The 22,841-nt window shown below is 50.1% G+C and overlaps 1 protein-coding gene across 5 annotated transcripts in view; it reads left to right on the top strand.

Annotated features, from left to right (window-relative positions):
* The first annotated feature begins 34 nt into the window (after nucleotides 1-34).
* Nucleotides 35-22,841, top strand: part of SIK3 (SIK family kinase 3) — a 91,596-nt gene continuing 68,789 nt past the window's right edge. For 3 of the 5 annotated variants that reach the window (XM_072884487.1, XM_072884488.1, XM_072884489.1), the window contains exon 1: nucleotides 35-205. The gene's annotated coding sequence lies outside the window, so the exon portion shown is untranslated. The remainder of the gene's footprint in view (nucleotides 206-22,841) is intronic. The other 2 variants (XM_072884482.1, XM_072884486.1) reach the window with 1 other exon arrangement.

Genomic DNA, 22,841 nt, shown 5'->3' on the forward strand with positions numbered 1-22,841 from the left:
GCTCCTCGCAACAAGATGGCGGCGGCGGCTGCAGCGGCGGCGGCGAGCGGCGCGGGGGCCCTCCGGCCCCGCGGCTGCCCCGGCCCCGCCGCCCCCGCGGCCCCCCGGGCCCGCCCGCATCGGCTACTACGAGATCGAGCGGGCCATCGGCAAGGGCAACTTCGCCGTCGTGAAGCTGGCCACGCACCTGGTGACCCGGGCCAAGGTGAGGGGCCCGCCGCGGCCCGGCACGCGTGGGGCGGCGGGGCCGCGGGCTGCCCGCCGGCCGCTTCCCACCCGCCCCGGGCGCTGCCGGGGCAGCGGCGCTGCCCGGCCGGGGCCGGGGCCCGCGGCGCGGCGCGGCGCGGGCTGCCGGGGCGGGCGGCGCGGAGGAGAGCGCTGCCGGCCCCGCCGTGCCCGCGGCCGGCTCCGGGCCCGCGGCTGGCTCGGCCGGGGCCCGCCGGCGCTCCCCGTGGCCTGCCGGGCCGCGCGCTGCCGGCGCCGATGCGGGAGCGCGGCCGCGGAAAACGCCGTTTCTGGCGTTTTCCTGGGTCCGAGAGCGGCGGCAGCGCCGGGGCAGCTGTCAGCGGGCCCGGGGCCTCGGCCGCGGGCTCGGTGACACCGCGGTGAGCGACACTCGCCGCCTCCCGGAGCGCGTTTCCGTGACGGGCGGTCCTGCGGCGAATGCTGTCTCCGTTTGTCTCCTTCCACCTGGGCGCACACGGAGGTGGAACGGGCGGGCGTCGTGTGGACGCGGGGATGCCAGCTGACGTAAAGGGCAAGGCTGTCCGCCTGGGCTGAAGGAGGGCTTCCAGAAATTATTCTGCTGGAGCCTTCCAGGGCCGCGCAGCAAACCGCAAGGACTAGCGCGAGAAGGGGGCTTGCCCAGGGAGCCGTTCTCGGGCGCAGGTGCCTCCGGGTCCGGGCTTCGTTCCTGGCTCGGCCGCCTCGGCTGCTCCCTTAGCCGTCGGCATATGGCAGGAGATCCGTCGGGAACAACCACGTCGCCGCAATAGTCGCGATTTTGTCTGCTACGCCGTGCTCTTTGCGAGGGTTTGTCTCGCGGCACGTGCCGGTGCAGGCGGCTGGCGGCGGTACCGGAGTCTTCTCCGGAAACTGTTGCGGGGTGAAAATTGCGATGGGAGCAGAACCGGGGACGGGGAGGCAGCGGGGAGCGGACGGGCCTTAACTACACCCGCGCGCCTGCCCTGCGCTGGGCGACCGTAGCGGCGCCTTGGAAGCGCTGCCGATGGAGGCCGTGAGGAAGGGCTTGGCTCCTACGCTTTCGTCGTCCTCCTGTAAATTTCAAGAGTTACATTATATTGAAACGCTGGTATAAATCCAAAGTTACTTGCGTTTGTTGAAACGCTGGCTTTTTGCCCAGATAACTAAGTAAAATTAATTTCAGGGGCTATTTAAAAATCAGGTACTTAACACCTCCCGGACAGTCCTTTTCAGAATTGGGTTATATTTGCCGATCTCGTATAAACCGACGTCTCTTCCTGTGCCTTCAAGTGCTCGGTGCTACAACCTAACCTGCACTTCAGCCGCTGTTGTTTTGCGCGGGGCTTGGCCGTTGTTTTCCCCGTTATAAGGCTGACCTTTGCTGATAGAAGCAGGGGCGGTAAGTTCTGGTGCTTCAAATGCAGGAGACTGATCCTCTCGAGTAGAGATCGCTCCTGTAGCTACAAGTTGTGTTCCTGTTTGCAGCCTCCCTGGCTGAGTCGAAAGAAACTCAAAAGGGTTTCTTTTGGGTGGTGCTGACTCCGAGGTTTGCAAAACACTGAAGCGGAGACCATCTTTTGCATGGGAATAGTAGGTTTTTCTGAAGAACGGCAAAAGGCACACAAATTTTGTCTGGAAATCCTGTTCGACGTTGACAGGGCCGAGGCTGGATTTCACGCGTTGTTTACGGATGGTGGAAGAGGATGCTAAGCTTGAAAAACTCGTGCTTTGCTAAACAGCAGTTTACCCTCGTTTTCTAGTGCCGCGCGGTGACTGGGGGCAGTTTGTTGGCTTTAGGAAGCTCTGTCCTGGTGGGATGGTGGATGTAGCAGTTGCCTCTGCCGCGGAGCCTAGCGCAGCGTGCGAGTTATGACAGTGGCGGGCTCGGTGTGCTTGCACGTTTCCCTGCGCTGCGAGGAGGCGATGCGATCCCTCTGAACTCTGAGTGCTCTCCGAGACCGGGGAAATACCTGTGCTGGAACAACTGCCATCTGTGCGGCTGTGCCGGTGCCTGGAAGGCTGAGCTGGAATAGCTTGGAGCTGAAACTTGACCTGGAAGCTTTCTCAACTCGGAGGTCAGGTTTCCTTTCAAATCCCAGCCCGTGAAGAGGAGCGCGAGCAAATGGATCGTTCTTTGCCTGCAAACCCTGAGCACTGTTGTTTCAGTAATTTTCCTTCGCTGATGGGGCCATCGCTACTGACTCTGGGAGAGGAGTGGGGAAGGAGAGAGAGAGAGAGAGGAGCTGCTTGTTTCAAGCTCCGGAACTCATGAGGTTTGAGGAGAGGTATCAGTGTAAAATGCGTTGGAAAGGGCGAATCTGTAGGGGAAGGCTTTTTTGAATGGCAGCGGGAGTACAAAATAATGCTGCCGAGAGCTTGTTTTCCTCACAGTAATACTTTTAATAGTTTGATTTGATGGAAATGACTTAGAAGACAGTAAAGCCTTGGCAAAATGGTCCCATTCAGCGATCTGAAGGAGTTCTTTGATCCCGAAACGCAAGCGTAGCCCAATTGCTGAGCCTGCTGGCAGCCCCTTCCTGAGGTGATCTCTTCCAGTAGTAGCTGCATGGAAGAATCGGGCAGCGTTCAAATATAGCCACCAAATCCCTGCACAAACTTGACCCCGTGTCACATTCTCTTAGAGAAAAGCTGGTTTGCTCGTCACGGCCCCTCCTTGGGAACCGTGCTCGCCTGATGTCTCGAAAGGAATTCCAGTGCGAACGTCTGTGTAGGCTTGAAAATATATTGTACCCTGTCGTCTTAGACCTTTTCAAGAAGGCGAAATTAATAACTACCTAGGCTTGTGTGCGCTGCTGCGCGTGGATTTAAAGCTGGTCTATTGATGAGGCGTTGGCGTCTGTTTTCCTTTCCAATGGACGTTTACCAGGTCAAGCGGACTTTGACATGACATCTGAAGATAACGGCTTGAGCGTTCCTGGCTTGCGTTCCCTTTTCCCTAAAAAAGAAAAGCAGAGGATAGTTTGGTGCCTGTTCTCGTATTAGAGGACCGGGATTTTTCTAGCCGTTTTGAAATTGAGGACTGCACTTATTTACAGAGGGGAGGAGAGCGTGTGCTGTGTGCGCCTGGCTCTAATGGTCTGGCACATACTGCTGACACAGAACATTGCAGTTTACATATAACTGAATTTCACAAGTCGAATGTGGGTCAGCAGTGTTGGGGACACTAACGAAAGGGAATGTTAATCATCCTGAAGGGCAGGAGGCCTGTATTCATAATTGTCTCTGCTGGAACTGATGAAATGGAAGGGAACAGTCGACAATTTATGTATTAACCAAGCCAGCAATTTACATTCAGTCCCTGGTTAGGCAAAGTTGGAATCTCGTGCTCTCTAAGAGAGAGCTATTCTGATGGCTGGACAGGAACTGGAGCCGCTTCTCTGACTAGGATTAATTGGGCACCTGCAGGATATCTCGCGGCATCTCTCCTTTTCTGTTTCCTGCCTTCTGTCCCCCTTTCCTTTGTCTCTTCTCATCTTTCACAAGAAACCCTTTCTTGTTTCTGTTCTAAACATCTCCCGAGTGAGTGACCTACTGAATGAATTGTTTTCCACACAATTTCCACTTATAAATCATCCCAGTGACTCCATTAGCATTCCAGCCCTGTTCAGACACTGGACTTGTTTTTAACGCCACATTTTTTCATAAGGGTTGATCGGTGTGCGTTAACAGAGGGGACTTCGTGAACGCCCCGCGAAGCACGTACCTTACGTTCCCGTGCTCTTTGGATGTTGCGCTTCGGCCTTCAGGAGCTGCTGGGGATGAGGAGGGCGGAGAGGGACCGCGGTGGCTGCTGCACAATGCTGAAAGCTCTCTCTGCCGTTCTCGTTCCTTCCCTTCCGCTAGCTCCAGCGTGACTGGAGACCCAGCCAGACTGCGGAGCGTACCTGCCACAGTTGAACTGCCCCTCTGATGTCGTTGCAAGTAATACGTTACTGTAAACGTTAAGGCTTCCCTTACTCTGTGAGTTCACACAGCTGCACTGCGCGTATCGAGCGTTTCGCTGGGAGAGGAGTATTAATTTTCGCCTCCATTTTTCGCTTGAAGTGGAGATAAGAATTCACAGTCCTGGGAGAACGTGGCTACCTCCCAAGTCCCGTGATCTTCCTGCTGTGCTCTCTTAACTTCTTCCAGCCTGGCTGTCCACTTATTTTTGAGTTCCTAAGCATTTTAAATAATAGCTAGGTAATGGACAAAGCTAGGAACAAGTTTGACTAGTAGTGCATAATGGCGTCCTGTTTAAGGGGCTACCTGAAGTTCCTTTATTGCATAGTAACCCAAATCCATGATGCTTTAATCCTTGGCAGAACATAGCTCTTCTGCCATTGTAAGCACAACTGGAGAAAGGCTAGAATTAAGCTGATTTTTTTTTCTAGATTTTGAAGGAGCTGAGCCTTTTCTGGAGAATGGGAGGCATCTCTACTTTTACTTGGAGAGGGTGTTCCCGTCCATGAGAGAAGCGGCTTAGTTCCTATGGCTTGTCTTTGGGGGAGCTGGAGGCATCAGCAGAGCAAAGTTTGCACGGAAATTCTTGGAGGTAGGCACTGTGGTCCTTAAAACCAGGATAAAAATCCAGCTGGTAGACTTTATTGATAATTAGGCTTTGCTGCTCTGTAAGGAATCGGGCTCAATTTGGCACGCTTTGGTTGCTAAATGCGGGAGGCTCCAGAAGCCGTGACGACTTGTCTGGATTTCTCTCTCCTCAAACGCAAAGCACGCTCAGCCTAGTGGGTGGAAAAGTCTCGGTGGCTGCTCTGTCCTGCTCTTCCCTGCCTCTGACATGCAGCAACGAGGCACGTGGCTATGGGATGACCACAGATCGCTTCCTCCAGTCAGCGCGCCGAGTGTGATAATCTCCAAGTAGGCTGCATGCCGGTATGCCGTGATTCATCGTCGTTATGTCAAATAGAAGTTGTTCAACACTGGCGCTGCTCGTTTCATTATGAGCTATGTGAGGGCCTCGCATGGTCACCTTTTTAAAATCGTTCTCCTTTTCTTTTTCAATGTCTATTGGTGCTTCACCTGTCCTGCTTCTTATTTATCTCGGCCGTAAGAAAGGCTGATGGTTGCGGATCGCTAATTCCTCAGGCATCTATTATGCTGCTGCTCACATGGCCTTTGTTCTCATCATTTGTGTGCTGCAGGAGAGTTGTATTTTAGTTCTCATTTGCTGCGGAGATTCAGTAAAAGGCTAAAAGCTAGAAATGGACTTTGGCTAAGCATAGTCGCCACAGTGGGGATAAGAGGGAATATTTCTTACACAGAGGCATCAACTATATCGACTGGGCTGAAGTAGTGACATTACGCGTTTCGTGACAATGTTTTTCTTGCTGTAGCAAATAACATACGATTACTGAGAGATTAATGCAAGAGCACGATTAAATTTGAGACCAGGCTTCTTCTTGATGAGTCTTAACAGGGCAAATGTGTGGAAACGGGGCCGGGAGAGCCAGCTGACGGTGGTAATGTTCCTGCCGGGGCAGGGTGAATGAATGGGCCTATGGCACCTGTCCTGTGTTGCGCCTTTTCGGGCAGGGGGAGTAGTCTAGAAGAGCTAAGATAATTAGTACCTACTTCTCAGCTGTCTTGCTATTAGCTTAATTGGGGGGTGAGGCGGGTACGTCTTTTCTACCTCTTCAACCTGGCTGCCTCCCACCTCCTGTCCAGTATCCCTTCCTCCCGAACGTTTGCTGTGCCGGAGCTTTGGGGCTGCTACGGCAGGAAGCAAGATGAAGCTGTGGGAGCAAAACAAACGCCGGTCGACAGGGTGGTGGGATCTTTGGGCAGGTACAGAATTTGCCCCTGTGAGGAAAAGGAGTTGCTGCTGACAGGAGCGGGAAGAGGAATGGCTGTGACACAAAAAGGCATCGGTGTCTCTTTTCTCAGTAGGTGTCTCGCAAAGGTTTTGTGAATGCTGGTGGAGGCCTGATTAGGGTTTCTAGAGCCTGTACTCTCATCTTTGTTTGAAGGAGGAATCGCGTTAGAAGGAAATAGGGAAATGGGAGTATGTTGCTGGGAGACTGGGCTTCTTGGGTATTAGGTATTTTCACAGGGAAGCAGCAGCTAAACTCCCTTTCCCCCATGTACCCTCACTGGGTCATGGATCAGCCTTTTGCAATTGCTATAGAAATCTGCGAGCCCAAGCAGCTCGCCCCTTCTTGCTCTTGTCAAGACAATTGCGTAACAACTGTATGTTTTCCCCCGTGAAAGTAAAGCTTTAGGAATTTGCTCCAGTGTTGCCAGCAGAGTAGAAGTTACAGTTTTTAGTGGAAGTTCTCCCTGGCTGAAGAGATTCTCGTGTGAATTCTGACTTCTCCTTGTGAGCATGATGGCTGCTGTCGTCTGTCAGTCCCGCTGTCGTCTGCACGGCGTGAGCAAGGTGCTGCCTTCAGCTGAACGTAGGTGAGCAAGGGTTAAACTGACTCAGGTGTCTCCCTTTGGAGCTTGCACAGGTTTAAGTAGAGCAATTTGGAAATTCTCTAGTTAAGCCATTGTACTCACTTATTACAGGCAGGGCCTTTCTGCTGATCCTGGTCCAGGGGTTTAATATGCTGCAGTAACACTTAAATGAAGAAACCACTGAAGGCTGATTCATTATTAGTCATTATGTGTCTTTTTTCTAGTAACTCTGACCCCAAGTCTCTATAGTTGAGGCTAAACCTCACCCTCTCTGTTAAATGGCCATCAAAGGGGTTCCATAAAAAGGGAATTATGTGGCTTCAGCCAAGTTTCAAAGTAGTCGAATCATACTAACCCACACAAACAAACTCCCACACCCAGTGGAACTGACACGTTGTGCTCAAAAATAGCGCAGCGCTTGCCTGCGTGCGCGGGGGGAGACGAGCCCAGCTTCGCTCTGCTCATCAGCAGTGTTCAGAGGATGGGCAGGAGATCCTGGGGCAGCCCGAGCATCTGCCTCCGAGGTGGATCTCGCTGGGAGCCCATCGGCTTTCCCGTGACGTTCGGTGGCATACCTTGCCGGATGTTATCTTGAAGTGTTTAATTCCTGCAGAGCGCGTGTCCTGGTTACGCTGAAATGTTGCTGTTGCTTCTGGTTATCCCGGCGGCCTCTGCATCCAGCGTCGGGGACAATTACCAGCCTGGGCAGCTGCAATTTGGGTATGGGGTTCTCATAACATTGAAGAACTGTAGAAAAAACCTGGTCCTTGCATACTACGGGTGTGTTTGGAGCGACTCCAGCGCCCTCCGTGTGAGGGGCAGAACTTCACTGTGGGGAAGCGGCCTTAAGCCTGTAGTTTGAGGCCGTGGTAGCTTTGATTATTGATAGTTATATCAGTGCAGATACTCTTCCTGAAAGCATTTTGGTCATTAAAGGTTTGAAACGGAATTGAAGGTATAAATACAAGTGTTGGTTTCGTGCCCCTTAGCTGGAGTGCATAAAGGTGTTGACACTGTGTCGTGCAGAGCGGCTGTCGTGTGGGCAGAGCTCGTGAAGGCTGTCGGAGGCGAACGCTTCGCTGGGAAAACCTCCCCATGGGAGTCAGGGAGCTGGAGTTGCAGAGAGCCTATGTGAAGGAGCTGGCGGGCCAGTGCCGCGGGAGAATGAAGCGGGGACGCGGATGCACGTACGAAATGCTCTTCTGGCGCAGTGGAAGGTGCAGCTGAAGTGGGATGTGTTTCACCTGGCTTCGGATATGAATGCCTGGGGTCGGCCGTGGGAGGAGGAGGTTTGCCTGGAGGGTGATTCAGCACACCCTGAAATAGGTCGGCTGAGCGAAACTGCCCCTTTCTTTCCAGTGGCTGGAGTGGGAGCCTGGCGTGACCAACTTCCCAAAGCAAGGCAGATGAATCCTGCCTCGGCCGTCTAAATAGGGCCTACTCACAGAAGCAATCTGTGTGCATGGAGTTATTGTCTTGATTTGCAGATGGATGAAGTGACTGGCCTAAATTTTGGTATTGTGTAATGCAGAAGATGACTGTGTTATTGACAGTCCAATTTAATGTTTTCATTGTAGTTCAGTATCTCCTCGACATTTGCTACTTTCATGTATGGTTTGGCAATTGGAAGCTCTGCCTTCAACTTCTTAAAGTATCTGATGCAGTTATAGTACATTAATTATCGAGTTTTGAAGATCGTTTAGAAGAAAAGGAGTCTCTGTAGGGTATCAGTGTGCGACTGCGGGCCCGGAGCTGGAGGCTAGAGTGGTTTGACAGAGAGCCAGGCACAGGATGACTGTCAGAGCTCCATTAGGAGAACGCACGCCTTGGTGCTACTGGGAATAAAAGAGAATGTGGGGTTGGGGCAGCAGATTAAAGTGTTTCAATTAAAGTCTGGATTTGGAGCCTGCGTACGTCTGCTGCCTTTCAGCAAACAGATGGATGTTTCGTGTCTCCTTCCAATAACTTTTAAAATATGGTTAGTCCTATTGGAAGTAGTTTTGCATGAGACGGACCCAGTGAAGTGTTTTCAAGGCTGAGAAGGCGCACGTGGATCTCTGCAACAGAAGGGAAGACAAATTTTTTTAAGGTTTTTCCTTACCTAAACGAGTGTGTCTCAGCTCGTGCTTGATCTTTGGCTGACTTGGACTTTCAGCTATATCGTTTCCTGGATCGCCTCTCCCCGTGCATAGAATGTTATGTGCAGAAATAGGTATGTAACGTCTATAGAGGCATAACAGCGATGGGCGTGTGACAGAACCATGGCCATCGCGCTGTGGGCACAGGGGTTTTTTTTTAAGGCTCGGGGATCTACTGTCATTTAGCCTGAAGTGTTTCTGAATTTATTGCCTGCGTTCAGGCTCACCAGGTAGTTCCAGGTGTGTTTCTGGCCCCTCTTGGGGGACAGTGTCTTTCAGGCCCTAAGGCTTCTTGCTGATGGGCAAAGGCAGTTGAATTGAAGCTGATGAGGCTTCACCTAAAAACTGATTGTAGCATTTCACAACATCTAAGCCTTTTTACTGGAAGGAGTAAGTTGACAAGCTGTATGTAATTGTGGGTGAAGTCTGATCAGATAACACGCTGAATTGCAGCAGCGATCCAAATGGGAAGCCAGTTCCCATCTGTGGGATGGAAGGATACGGTCTGTTCAGGTACCGTGCTGCTCTTTGAGGCTCGCAGGAGTCTAGAGTGGTGCTGGCGTGCAGGTTACCCTCGCCGGGGCAGCGTGTGTGCCTGTGTCCAAGGGGAGGTAGGCATGGCTGTTTAGATCTGCTGGGGTATGGACTGCACTATACTGAAAGTGAAGAAACGAGGTGAAGAAGTGCCTCTCGTCATCTGTGTGTCTAAATTCTTACAAAGGTGTTCATCTGTGCTTTCCTTTAGCTAGCGATGCCGCTTTCCATTGTGTGTTTGTTCACGTCTCCTCTTTGCTGTCTCTTCAGGAAAGGTTCTATGCTTACCGTTGCCTTGAGGCCTGGGGTTGCTACTGCCTTGGAGGTAAAACAGTCCAGGCAGTTGCCAGTGAAACTCCTGAGCTATGCTAGCAGCCAGTCTGCTGGCTGTCTGGATCTTGAAATGTCCGCTCTGGGGGTTTGTGCACTACTGTGATAGAAGGAGGCACCGATCTCTACCCTTCTCCGTAGTTACCTTTGCACTGAAATAATTAGTGCTGTAGAAAGATGTTTGCCTTTTGGCCAATTACCGTAACAGCACGACCACGTTTCTGTGCTTCCTAAACTGTAGTTTAAGCTCAGTAGCACTGGCAGTAACTGAAGATGAAAAGTATTAGTCTTTGTACTTAGTCTTTCCTCTCTAGATGTGCTTGTAGGAAATCCGTGGGCTGTAATCTTGCAAGTGGCTCTGTCAAGGTTATCGGCTAGGCTGGGGTGCCACTGACGGATAGGGCTCCCGGCAGGACGCGCGGCACCTCCCGGCCGAGGCTGCTCCTGACTTTCGCCAACGCAGGCGCTGCCTGCCTACGCTGGCTGTGCAGCTCGCTGGAGCCCCTCGGGCTGCTGCAGGGGGTTGTTCTGGCCTTTCCCCTGCCCACGAACACAGAAAGGATAACGTGCCGCTTGATTTATGGTAGGTTTTCTCGTCACCAGGTGGCCAGAAGACAATGGTGTTCTTTTGTGGGAAGCTTCTATTGTGTCTGCTATCTTCTGCATCCCCAAGGCTGGTAACAGCTGTAGCTGGTTTCAGCAGTTTTTGAGGTCGTAGGGCTTCCCCCCTGCTCCCCCCAATAAGACTGATTATTATATAGCTTAGCTTGTGCTACTGGGGGTTTTTTGCACATGTAAATGTACCGTTAAACAAATAGGATCGTTACCCAGGAGCCATTAAGGAATACGTTCTTAGATGTACGAAGCCCATCTATGTTCTTGCATCTCGAGCATTTTAACCCAGCGAGATGGCTGTCAGTTATACAGCAACGGTTTGTTTTCAAGCACAATCCCATTGGAAACCCATAAAAATCATTCTGATTCATTCTGTGTACAAGGATTGTAATATTTGGCTTCTACGGTGGTTGTTTTTCACCTGAGCTGCTTTGGGAAGTGTAAGATAAAAAAACCCCAAAGACTTTTCCTTTCTGCTGGTTAGTTCAGCTGTTTTATATTATTGGAAACAAAATACAAAGTTGGAGGAGAAGGAAATCACGGTAGCTACCTCCACGAGTTTGCTGGTGCGTGGGTGTTGTGTGCCCGCTGCCCTGGCAGAGTTGCAGGGGATGTGCATTTCCCACAGCAGCTGAGGTACACGGGGAAACTATGCTTAGTCAGAACAAAATACTAATATTTTTTCATGCAAGTTGAGCCTCCCATTACACAGTAAAAAGACAAGTGAAGACTGACTATAGGTATTTTCCCACTCAGTAGGCGCTTCTGCAGTTTCTGAGTCATTTGTGAGACATGTGGGCCTTAATCTCTACTTTCCGTTGGTTGTGTGCGTCCGCTGTTGGTCCCAGTTTGGTACCGCAGGCAAAACTGGATCGTTGTTTTCGCTTACCATTGACCACTGAGGCAGAGGGGTATGAAGTTTGTTCCTTCATGTGAGCTCAAAGGAAAATACGGTGGTTCAGGAACTGCAGTATGGGATTTGAGACTGTACCGCCTTTTTTTAAGACAAGGGTGGGATGCAGCCTCTAATTATGAGGGTCATTAAATTGTCTGGTTCCTTTTGATAAATTTTCAGAGACCTGGAAAACGCGGGTGTTGTCCCATACTGGTGAATTTCCTGGAGAAACACACCCTTTAGTCCATCTTTTTTTGCTGGCAGCGGTGGCTCTTGCGTGCTCTGCTCAGAATCCAACGGCAGCAAGACAAGCAGTTCTGAAAAAATGTTTCAAAAGATGTGCTGGTAGAGCCCATGGCACAACATCAGGTTTGTTCCAAGTATTGTCTCTGGGAAAACTTCATCTGAGAGTCTCGGAGCTGCTCGAGAACGTACGGAAACGAATTGTCCTTCGTGTGCAAATAGTGTTTGTTTTTTCTCAGGACGCGAGGTTAGTGGGTGACTCTTGCAAGAGGCTGTAGAAGTGTGCTTCAGTGTCTCCAGGAGGATAGGGAAGCAGCTGTCAGTATTTCTTCCTAAAACATGTTGTGGGAAATGGCAGGCCTAAAATTCATGTCTGGTTTGAGGATGTCAACATGCTTTGCGCTGTGAGCAGGATTGCATATTCTGTGTTGCAGATCAAGGTTTACAAGAATCCTGTGTTGTTCTAGCGATCAGAGCTCTTGCATCTTGCCAGTGCGGGAGTGGAAGCTGATGCGAGAGCATGTGTGACGGCAGGGACTCGGCGGTCCAGGTTTGGCTGTCAGGTTGTCCTAAGACTGGGATTATCAGTTGTTGCAGTCAAAATCAGGACAGGCATGCCTATTTTTCTTCTAGAGCAGTGTTTTTGGATGACGATCAAAGTTCTTGAACTTTCATAGGGATTGATTTAAAGGCAGGTGGGTTCAGGATGCAAGACAAACTCTTCAAAAGTAAATCAAAGCTTGCACGTCCTGAGAAAACACGGAGTACCTAAGTCATCCTGATGTAGATGAGGCGAGAGAGATTTTATTTAATAGAGGTGTAACTAAAGTTGCCTTGAAAAATGCTGTTGGCAGAGCGACCAGGCAAGGACAGCACGTGGCTGAATCCGTTCTTTGTTTGTGTGGGTGGTGGTGGGGTTCCTTGTCACCGTACCGATAACCAGCAAGGTGCAAAGCATCAGTAGTTTGTAGTGCAGCAGGAAATTAGTGGGAAAACTAAATGTGTCAGAGCTTTCACCATGGCAACAAAGCCCAGCTCGCAGCGCAGCGAGACAAAAGCGGGTCAGGTCTGCGCAGAGCAAGGGGCGAGCCTTCTCGAGGCTGTATGCCTCCGCGTCCCCAAACCCTGCCCCTTCATTCCTGGGCAAGAAAAGCTGCCGTCGGAGTAAAGGGCTGGTAAGGTGACAACGAACTTCAGGATTTGGCGTCGGGGACTGGAAGCAAGTTCTGATCTCATTCTTGCTTCACCAAAGCATCTGACTTGCTTTTTAAGGGCTACAGTGGATGGGAATGTTTTATAAACTGCAAACAGTAATTCAGATTGTTTACCTTTCCCTGATAATTGTTTGTAAATAACAGAGAGGGGTTGTAAGGCTCCTTTGTACGTCGGTGCCCAATTTAGTTGCTTAATTCTTAGGCTCTTTCTCTTGGATTTGTAAACAGTCCACGGGTTGCACTAGCACTAAATCACGTTCTGATGGCATGCCATCAGTTTGTTCATCTGTCTTCCCATTCCGTGCATTCCAGCGTTTTGAGCTCTTCAGTGAGGTCAGCAAGAAAAGGGTTGAGCAGCACTGACATCATCATTGACAGGCAGAAGAGCTGTCTCTGCTTCTGTCCTCCCGACAGTGTCTCTCAACACAACTTCTCCCTGCAGGGTTCGGCCATCCCTAGCCAGGCCCCAGGTCACGGTGCAATAAATGGCAGCAGGCTCTGAACGATGCTGCTGCGGTGCTGCCGCTGCTCAGAAGTTGTTTTCTTCATAATTGAGCAGGATATTAAAAGGTTTATGGTTTACAGTTACAGGCGTTGCTCTGGCCGGAGGAGCGTCGAAATTGATACGGCAATTACTGCTGGGCTCGTCACGGGTTGTGACTCTCACATGCTTCGTGAGACAAAAGTGGAAGTCGCTGGAGGAGTGCCACCAGCGAGGCGAGCGGGGCGGACGCGGGCCTGCGTCTGAGCCGGGCGCTGCCGTGGCTGCGGAGGCGCAGGGGACGCGGTGCCGGGCAGGCAGTCCTGCACCCGCCTGTCGCGAGCCCTTCAGAGGGCGGACAAAGGAATTGTAGCCGGGCTGTCAGTTTTGCAGAGCACAAACATTAAAAGTGAAAAAAAGAAACTTCAGAAGTGCTCTGAGAGCAAGAATATTTTATAAAATTTGCTTATTCCTATTGTCTTCTCCTTGAATTTGTCCTCAAGGCAAGAATTGCAGCTGAAGTAGGGTTCTTCTCTTTATAGCGCTGCATTTTACCAGTCTGCTTTACATTTTCTACTTTTTAGTCTCATAGCATTAGAATTGACTTAACTGTTTCATTGTAGATACCAGTCTTTCCCCAAACATCGTTTGCAGTCACATTTAATAAATATGTGTGCGGCTACTCGGTCGAAAGCTTCTCTTTCAGCAGTGGCTGGGAGCTGCAGGAGGAGCGCTGCCTCGTGCCGTGCCCGGAGCAGCCTGGCTGTGATGGCGCGTCCTGTTGCGACACGCAGCAGTGACCAGGTCTGGGCGTCTTGGCCCTCGGTGGGAAACGCTGCTTCCTGGCAGATTTGCATCCCAAGCCCTAAGTCAGCAGTTTGGGGTTTTGTGTGGTGGGGTGCCCTGGCTTGTTCGAGTGAGTCATCATTCAAATAGTCACCAGAGCAAACGTGCTTGTCCAAACAAGAGGAGCTCTGCAGAGGCACCCGAGCAGGCTATTTGAAAGCAAGTTACGTGTCTCTGAGGTAAACAGCAAAACGCTTTTTGTTTTACCACGTGTAGGTCTCCAAACTCGAAAACCTTATGCATTAGTCTGTGTGATAAGACCGCCTTTCTTGCTGCCTGAAACAAAGCTCGCTTCCTGTCCTCCAAATTCAGATCCTATCAAGTTGGAGGGAAAAGTGACTTGGGCTGAGGGGTTGTCTTTTCCTTGCTGGGTCCCAGGACAAAGGCTGCTCTGAAAAAAGCCTCCCATGGTGCCTCCTCCTTCTCGCAGGTGGAAACCTCAGCTGTGCATCTGAATTGTTAGAGTGGTGAAATTCAGTGCCTAGGATGCTCCAGTTGCTTATTAGACTAGGAAGATCAACTCTCAGTTAAGATAAAGATAGCTTTTTATTTTTTGCTAGGCTTTTTTTTCTTCTATTAAATGTGTTGAACGGCACTTCCAGTCTTCTCTTTGTTTTGATCCTTTGGTTTCAGTTGGCTTTGCACAGCAAAGGGTGCAAGTGCCTCGGCAAGAACGGCATGTGTTGTTAGGAGGCTTGTTTGTACTGAGCTACGTCTGCAGTTCGGAGTTTTCAGACTCTCCTGTGCTGCTAATCCATGGCTGGAGTAAGAACAGTTAACGATGTGTGACTTCAGTGAGTCACCTGCTACGAAGTCGGAGGCAGCTGTCAGCCACATCGACCTGCACGTGTTCCACCCCCCTGCGCAAACCAGCGTGCCCTACACCTGGCCGAGGTTATCCCGAGCAAGGGCACCTCCGTCAGGCGCCTGGCTGGGGCTCCAGTCTGTGAGCGGTCTTTCTGTCGCATGAGAAACCGTTGGAAACCTGTGCGGGAAAAGCACTATCATCCCAGCTGTGGTCTGCCTCCTGCCGGGGTCCTACCCTGTCATCTTTTATGGGATTCCTCCCCAGTATGCCCTCCTGGGCTGCAGAGACACTGTCTGACTGATGACCGCTGCTTTTTTCGGTTCTCTTGTTGTTGTTTCCGTGTTGAGTAAGCGTTAACAAGCCGGCTGTCCTCTGGCTCCACCGCTGAGCAGAAAGTATTGCAGTGACAATGTTTTGGCTTTGGATAATGTTTTTCTTTGTAGCAGGCTCCTCTGTCCTTGGGCTTCACGCATTTGCGTCTCTGGCTATCGGAGCGTTCGCCTTGGCAGTCGGAGGGCAGCCACAGCATCAGGGCAGGTGCAGCCCAAGCACGGGGCTGCCGTACCTTGTTGGGCCTGCCTGGAGCCGCTCCGAAAACTCAAGGTCAAGTGGGCTGCAGCTGCGTTGCTGGTCACACACCGCTGGCACGGTGACGTGTGGGTGCTGGTGCTGCCGAGGGGTCCCCGGGCTGCGGGGGCTAGGTGGGTACATGGCTGATGGAAGATTGTACAGCTGGTGAGAGGCCGGGAAGAGAACTCTGCCCTGCTCTTACGCCAAGGTGTGAATAAACTCTAGCTGGCGAGGTCCTGCTGCTCTGGCCCTGGCAGTGGAGCCCGGGCGCTGGTGGCCACCTGGCCCTTGGCACCGTCGGGTCCAGATGCTCGTGGCCCATGAGCAAGGGCCCATTCTGCGCTTGACTGAGAACTGTGCTGCTTGAAAGTCGGAGCAAGCGCATCTGGATGCAGGCTGGGCCACCGCAGTAAAAACTACCCCTCTGCAGTGTGGCATCCATTTCGGGTGACGTTCCCCTTTGAATTTGTGGTGTGACCTCTTCGGTTTCCACTTTGAGCTCGTGTTATGGGAATCCTTCCGTGGAGTTAATTTTCCTTGTTGTTGGCAAATTGTGAGCCAAATGTGTACACAGTCTAGTGCAACAACTTCCTATTGACGATGCTTTCAGAGTAGCTGCTGTTTATAAAGCGAGGGATTTCCAGCTTTGTTTTTCTTCTCGCTCCAGTGCAGAGTAAACTCTTGGAACTGAATTTCTCATTTTCTGACTGCTTGATAATAGTTGTTGGATTCTGTTGCTGTTGGTTCAAACCCACGGGCTGAAGGGAAGACAGCTCTGTGTGTTTTAAATGTTTGTAAACCTACATGCGCTGTAAGTCCTCTGAGGATGGAGGGAATATGGGTGACAAAAGGTGAGAGAATGGGAAACACTGAGATCTCAAGCGCAACACTTACGGCTTGGCTCTGTGTGTGACGCTGGCAATAGCGGGAAGGTCTTGACACAGACAGGCTCTGCTTGTATTCTAGCTGGAAGAGAAATTTAGGTGGTGTGGGAGCAAGAGGAAGAGGGGAACGAAAATAAGTATATCCTTGCTGTTTGGTCTGTGTGTGGTGTAATGCAGACTGTATGGCGTGAACGGTGTGAGCAGTGCCGTACTGCTGTCCTGTGTGCTTGGACTCGTGTCTTGGTTTCTCAATTCAGATACTGCGAGAGCATTGCAAAAAGCTTTTTTGGGAATGAAGGACTTTGAACCCATTTAAGCTGATGTGATCCTATCAAGACCCTATCAAGCTGATGTGTACAAAGTACCTTTTCGTAACATTGCCAAGCCAGTTCTGTCTGGGTGGATGTCGGTGAGGGCGCCTCTTCACACGGTTGGGCTTCGTTCCAAAGTATTCCAGTCTCATGCACACGTATGAGAATGTTTTGAAAACATAAATCCCTAAGCCTCTGCTGGTGATATTACTGTCATTACTCTGCTAGTAGGTTTTAGAAGTTACAGTCTAAGTAGTTCCCTAATTCTGTCCTCTCCTGCGATGTGTCTAAAAACACGCCTAGAATTAATGCCATATGCAGCGGTTGGAAGTCAGGTTGTCTGACGCCTTCGGCAACCAGCTCAAGATCAGCAGGAGCAGATACAAGGTACTCGGTTGCTGTTCAAGCTGATAGTGCCAGAGAAATATTTAGCACATGGGTGACACTTCTAATCTTTAAAGCACTTCATAAACATTGGCTAATCCCACAGTGCAGTTCTTGGTTGGCAACCTATCTGTCTTCCCTGGAGAGAACAAATGGCTGGAGGACTACGTGAAGTTGCAGCACAAGGCTGTGATAGAGCTTGAATTTCAATTTGATTTTTTTTTTTTAAAGTATAATTCAAGCTGCTAGATCTGCTGCTTCTGTAACCTGAAGCATGTGGACTGCATGCACTTCACTCGTACCTGGGGTGGGGATTCCCTGTCCTTGTTCACAGGACACTGGACCGAGCTGTGCAGCGGGGTGAGGGAGGATCGGGATAGTTACTTTTCATTCTGTGGGCACGTTTGCCCTCCGCTCTTTGTTAGCTCTTCCTCTGCTTTTCCCAAGGGCCCCCAGCTTGGCTCTGGGGCCTTGCCAGCTGCGAGGGCAGCATTTGTTTCCCTGCTGCTTCTGGACAGCACATCTTTCCCCTTCAGCGTACCCTGGGGCGTGACCGGGCAGATGCGGATGAGGGGGTATGCGTGTACCAGCCGCGCAGAAGGGTCAGGAGCACTTGGAGTGGGAGTCCTGAGGAGAAAACTAACTATGGCAAGCAAAACCTGCCGTCTTCCCAAGAGCGTAGAAGGCTTCCCCACCTGTGTGCCAGGGCCACTTTTGTTTCCTCTTCACTTAAAATTTTCTTAGTGGAGCGCAGAGGGTTCAGTGGGATCGTCCCCCATATTCCCTGGCTTGGCTGAGCTTGCAGGAAGGGATGTGCTTCGGTCCCTTCATGGCCTGCAGGCCTGTCAGCACAGGCTTCTGATCGATGCAGCACAAACAAGACGGGAGGAAGAGTGTGTTAATATGAGACCATGGCTATAAAGGCGTGGGAATAGTGGAAGTGACCTAGGAATTGCAAGATCAGCCTAACCTTTCCAGTTTTGTTTTCTGGAGTTTGAGGTGTGTGAGGATGAAGAAAGGCAAACTGCTGGAGACAGCTCAGCCCCAGGAAACACGACTGGAAAGACAGTAGCTATACGCATGAATCTTCAGCTGTGCGGTCGCTGCTGGCTGACGGAGCGGAAGAAATTCGGAGCAGTGCAGAATGTCGTAGGCTCTCATGATGTTAGCGTGAGTACGAATGACCAACAAGATAACTTCAGACGTCAGCAGTTTGTTTTCTAGGAGGCGGTTAGCTGCCAGCTTTTGAGTAACTCCTTAGAAGAAGGTGCCTAATGTAAGAGTGAACTTGTTTGTTGGCACGGACACAAGTCAGCCTTTGATTCACTGACTCCATGATGGATGCTTTCTAGGGCCTTTGGAGTCAGACTGCCCACGTGTCCTTTCCTTCTCAGCCTTGGAAGGTTTCTGGTTGTCCGGGGCTGCGTGTGTGACCACAGGACACATTGAGAGTTCAACGCGTCTGAGATTTCATTTCAGGAAGAATTATAGCCAAAGTTCCTGTAAGCTCTTGCTCACTCTGCAGCTGTGGTATATCGGCTTATAAATGCACGTAGGTTGGAATTTCGTCTTTCGGCAAGCTGCCTGGTGCACCTGTGATGCACTTTAGATCCACATTTGATAAAAAGCGAATGAGAAGTCAGAAGTCTAATTAGAAGTCATTGGGGAAATATTCTGAAACCACTAACATAGTTTTGGAAAACTTGTCCTTCATTTCACATGTCTGTGGAACATATTTTCTCCAGTGAATCGTTACTGTACGCGATACAAAGGGTGAGTCAGTGGCTGAGATCACAGGAAGCCTTTTACACAGGTAGCAGCTACGAGCCGGGCTCGGCCATGGCAGCGTGTTCTGCTGTAGCTCTTGGAACAGTCGTAGAGGATTGCTGGTCTGGGGGTACTTCAGCTCCCTGCAGTGGTTTTTGATTGTCTGTATCTTTTGAAATTGCCGACCGGCAAGGTCCAATAATTGCATAGAAGTGTTGCTTTGCTACTTCTTTAAGGTGAACTTCATTCAGAAAATACTGGTTTCCTTCTTGATCACCTTTCTTTCCTTCCCTACATTTGGCAGTAAGGTATGGTAGTAAAAATGCTAAAACCTGAATTAATTGCAAACTTCCAAAACTTATGTATTTTGGGGCTTAAAGCTAACCTGTCCTTACAGCACTGCTTCATTTTCATCTGCCTTTGAAAGAGTCAAGATTCCTGGTGTGGTGTCAAACTTGCTTCTGTTTCAAAGGACTTGAACGACGAGAGTTATGTTTTGCAGAGGTTTGGTGTCAAGAATGTGTGTTGTAAGTGGAAACAGTTTTGAGTGTGTGGCTTCTAAGTACACTTGGAGTGAGATGAGTTCAGTGTAACAGTTTGACTTCCGTCCAAAGTTTATGATTTTTTTTGACACGGATAGAACATGTAGGTAAGGAGGGCTCTAGGACAGCCTTACCAAAGCTGGTTAGTGTTCAGGTCTAGGAACTGATGTTAATTTCTGTTCTGTAAATGAAGTTTCGTAAGCTCTTAGTTGAAACTGATGATTTCCAATAATAGGCCGCCTCGCTTGTACCTGTACCATTCTCTCTGTACGCGTGCTCCGTGTGACCTGTACCGTTTCGATGAAGGTGTTAACGGGTGACTTGCTGGTGGTCCCTGTAAGGCAGCAGTGCTACATCCCATGTCGGGCTGTGCAGCGGCCATGAGGGAGGTGATTCAACAGGGTGGCTGGGAAGATGCTTAGTGCAGTGATGAATATTTTATAAAGGCAGTGGCCCATAGCGGTAGGTGTCCAAGCTGACGAGCCTTGTGCTTGATTTTTCCAGAGAGCCTCAGATTATCCCAGGAACCTACTGTTGTGTGGGAAATGATGTGCTTGTATAGCTGCTGTGCCTGAGGAGCCCAGCTGTCGTGGCTGGCCAGAAAAGAGATTCAGTCAGTGAGGTGGCTCTGTTTTGACTTAATGCTTTGGACGGCAATGTTGCCCTGATGGTGGGAGTAGGAGGACGGAAGGGACCGTGCACAGAGGTGGTCTCTGCATCCGCTGTTTTTCTTCTGATCCCAGCTGAATGTGAGGGCATAGTGAGTTGCTGTTGATCTGCCATTTCTCTTTGTGGCTAGGTAATGACTTATTTTCAGTTAGGCTTCTTGGTCTCTACTGTATTAAATCTTCTGTAGGTAGTGGAGCCATAGGCTTGAAAACTTTGAGAGGGAAAGCTACTTAATGTTTAGTAAGCTCCTAAATCCCCGAGCTTTTTCTTGTATTCATCTTGCTGATTTCGTGTTATCTTCATTTCCTCCCTTTTAAACCAGACTGAAGGAAATGTGCTGAAGAAATACCTCATCCTGATAGAATGAATAAGTCTGGTGGCCAGCTCGGCAGATAACTTCATGAAAGTAGTAGCCATGGGGAAATTTGCTTGGCTGTTGCTTTGAGTGCTGACAGCACGCTGCACAGCTGCCTTTAAGATCCGTGGCTTTCTCCAAAGTGAACGGAGACCTGAGTAGTTCCAAATGTTGTCAGCCACTGAAATGGTCTCCTGTAGCTTGTAAAGCTGCTGTGTCATTACCTCACTTTTGGGTGATCATCGGTGAGATGCTCTGAAAACCCAGGTTACTGCCTGGGCTGAAGCTGTGGAGGCAGCACCTCTGGGTTCGTTGTGCTTGGACTGAAGAAGTAACTGGTGAAACCTTCTGCTGTGCTTTTGGTACTGGGGAAACAGCAAAGCAGCTGCGTAGGATCTCAAAGTATAGGAGTGGTGTTAACTGCAAGGGTGGAAAAAGTAAAGGATTTCTTTGACTTCCAGATTTTTAGAGAGCCAAGTCAGTATTTCGGAAGTCATCTGAAACTCTGAAGATTAGACGCTTGCCTTAAAAACCGAGAAATAGCTGACATTTTGCTAAATGATTGAGCTGCAGGACGCGTGGAGGAAGCAGGCATTTGCCAGCAGAAACTTGAGCGATACCTGTGTGCTGGCTGGACGCAGCTCTGGTTCGCGTTGAGACGCTTGTATTCGAGAGGGAATTAACTGGTGGTGCTAGGCAGATGGAGTTTCGTCTTGCTCCAAGATGCTTAAAACTTCATACATGAGGCAGTACTTCTCAATGTACCTGTTTTTTCTCTCGTTTGTTTATTTAAAAGCTGGCTTTTAAGGCTGTCCTCTCCTTTTGCAAGTCTCCTTAAGCAAAATGCTCTTGTGTGGCTTTGATTTGCTACGAGGAGAAAAACGGAATGACTTCTGCTCTTGAACAGCTTGGCCCTTTTCTTCAGCATCCTGCTCTCATGGGAAGAGCCAGTCTATACGCGGGGCAGATGCGTGTGCTTTTGGAGCGTCTTCCAACTCGGAGCTTGCGTGTGGCTCGTTAGCTGCACCCGAGGTCATCCGTCGCCGGTGAACACTGGCACCCCACAGGTGAGGGAAAGGGAGATGGGAAGTTGCATTGACTGCGGTACCAGAGACGAGCCATCTCCGTGAGCCTTGGGGCAGCCGTGACTCTGGCTTCTGAGAGTGCCCTAATCGCTAAGCTACAGGCTAAGAAGGGAGGGGATGCTCTACCTCTCGTGTTGAAACTGGGGTACTGTGTAGGAAGGAACGTAAGATTTGTATCATCAAAGACTGAAAGCAAGAGGGAACATGATTTTGTAGCCTAGTGATGAGGGAACTCCCCTGGGAGGGGATAGGCATCGGTTTCCATCTGAGCTCCAGGGACTGTTTATGTATTTTGTGCTGAGAATTGCTGGATAAAGCACATCTAGAGCTGCACTCTCACTAAGAAGCCGGCGAGTTTCTGAGGAGTAATTGGAGGGCGTGCTGGGCGTGTGTAACTGTATTTCAGTGCCATTGTGGCTTGCTGCACTTGACTTGTCTCTTCAGACCATTGTTTTTAGGACAGGGACCTTGGTTATTTCCAGGTGACTGCAAGCTGCCGAGTTACTATAGCTTAGTGATTTAATACACCTCCACTGCAAGTATTAACCAACCACAGGAGTACTGCTGGTCTTCTGCAAGGAAAGTACAACATGTTTGTTTGACCTCCTTCAGACAAGCGAGGGTGTAAAGATAACGTAGTGTGTTAGCCAACTTTTACCAGAAGATGAGGTAGTTATCAGGAGCTACGAGCTGACGAAGGGCCGGTTTTGTTTAGATCTCGTGATTAAGAACCTTCCTTTCACTTCTGACTTACTACTTAAGTATCTAAATTGCTTCATGAGAGAGGGAGCGTAATATGAAAAACTAGCAAGGTAGGAAGCATGGTTTCCAGTAAAGCTTAAACCGCAAGGAGTTTATGAGAATCTTGGAGGGGCGGGGGGGAATCCTGCTGTGTATTTATTAGTAACGAAACAAAAAAGGGGAGGCACAGCTCAGAAGACAGAATATCTTTTAAGTTTTTTGGGCATTGGTTTGTAAAAGGTGGAAAAAGGTAAGCCAGTTGATCACTCAGTGAGGTGTACAGAACTAACTGCTTGCTCGCTATCAGGAGTAGAAGCTACAAGGGCGTTGTTGCATAAAACAAGCCTAGTCCTGTAACATTTTGTTTAGATAAAAGATATAAAGAACATTCAGCAGTAACCTGCAGTTACTTAAAAGCGCTCAGTAACTTAGTGAACCTTTTCTGTTTGGCTGCCTGGTCAGCCAGTTCAGTTGGTAAGGTGTGCTAAGGCAAAGAATGATGCGCTACCCTGACGGCAGTAGGGTATGTCACAGTAAAGGAACACGTGCATGGGTTTACGGTACGTGAGCTTTGTTTCTGAAACGTCGTTTTGGCTCGCTTCGAGACGTAGGCTCTGTGTGGAAGCGAGGGTGCAACAGGCTTTCTTGTGCAGAACCGTCGGTCCCTGGTGCTGGCTGCTTGCCAGGCTGGTTGGTCCTTGCTCTTCGGAGCAAGACCCCTTCTGATGGAGACTCTGATCTTTGGCAGACGTTTTGTAATTGGGCGTTAGCTGGCAATGCCAGCTTTGGCTAGACCACCAGCAGGCTG

Source organism: Ciconia boyciana, chromosome 20 (genome assembly GCF_034638445.1).
Source record: "Ciconia boyciana chromosome 20, ASM3463844v1, whole genome shotgun sequence".
In the NCBI taxonomy this organism is placed as follows: domain Eukaryota; kingdom Metazoa; phylum Chordata; class Aves; order Ciconiiformes; family Ciconiidae; genus Ciconia; species Ciconia boyciana.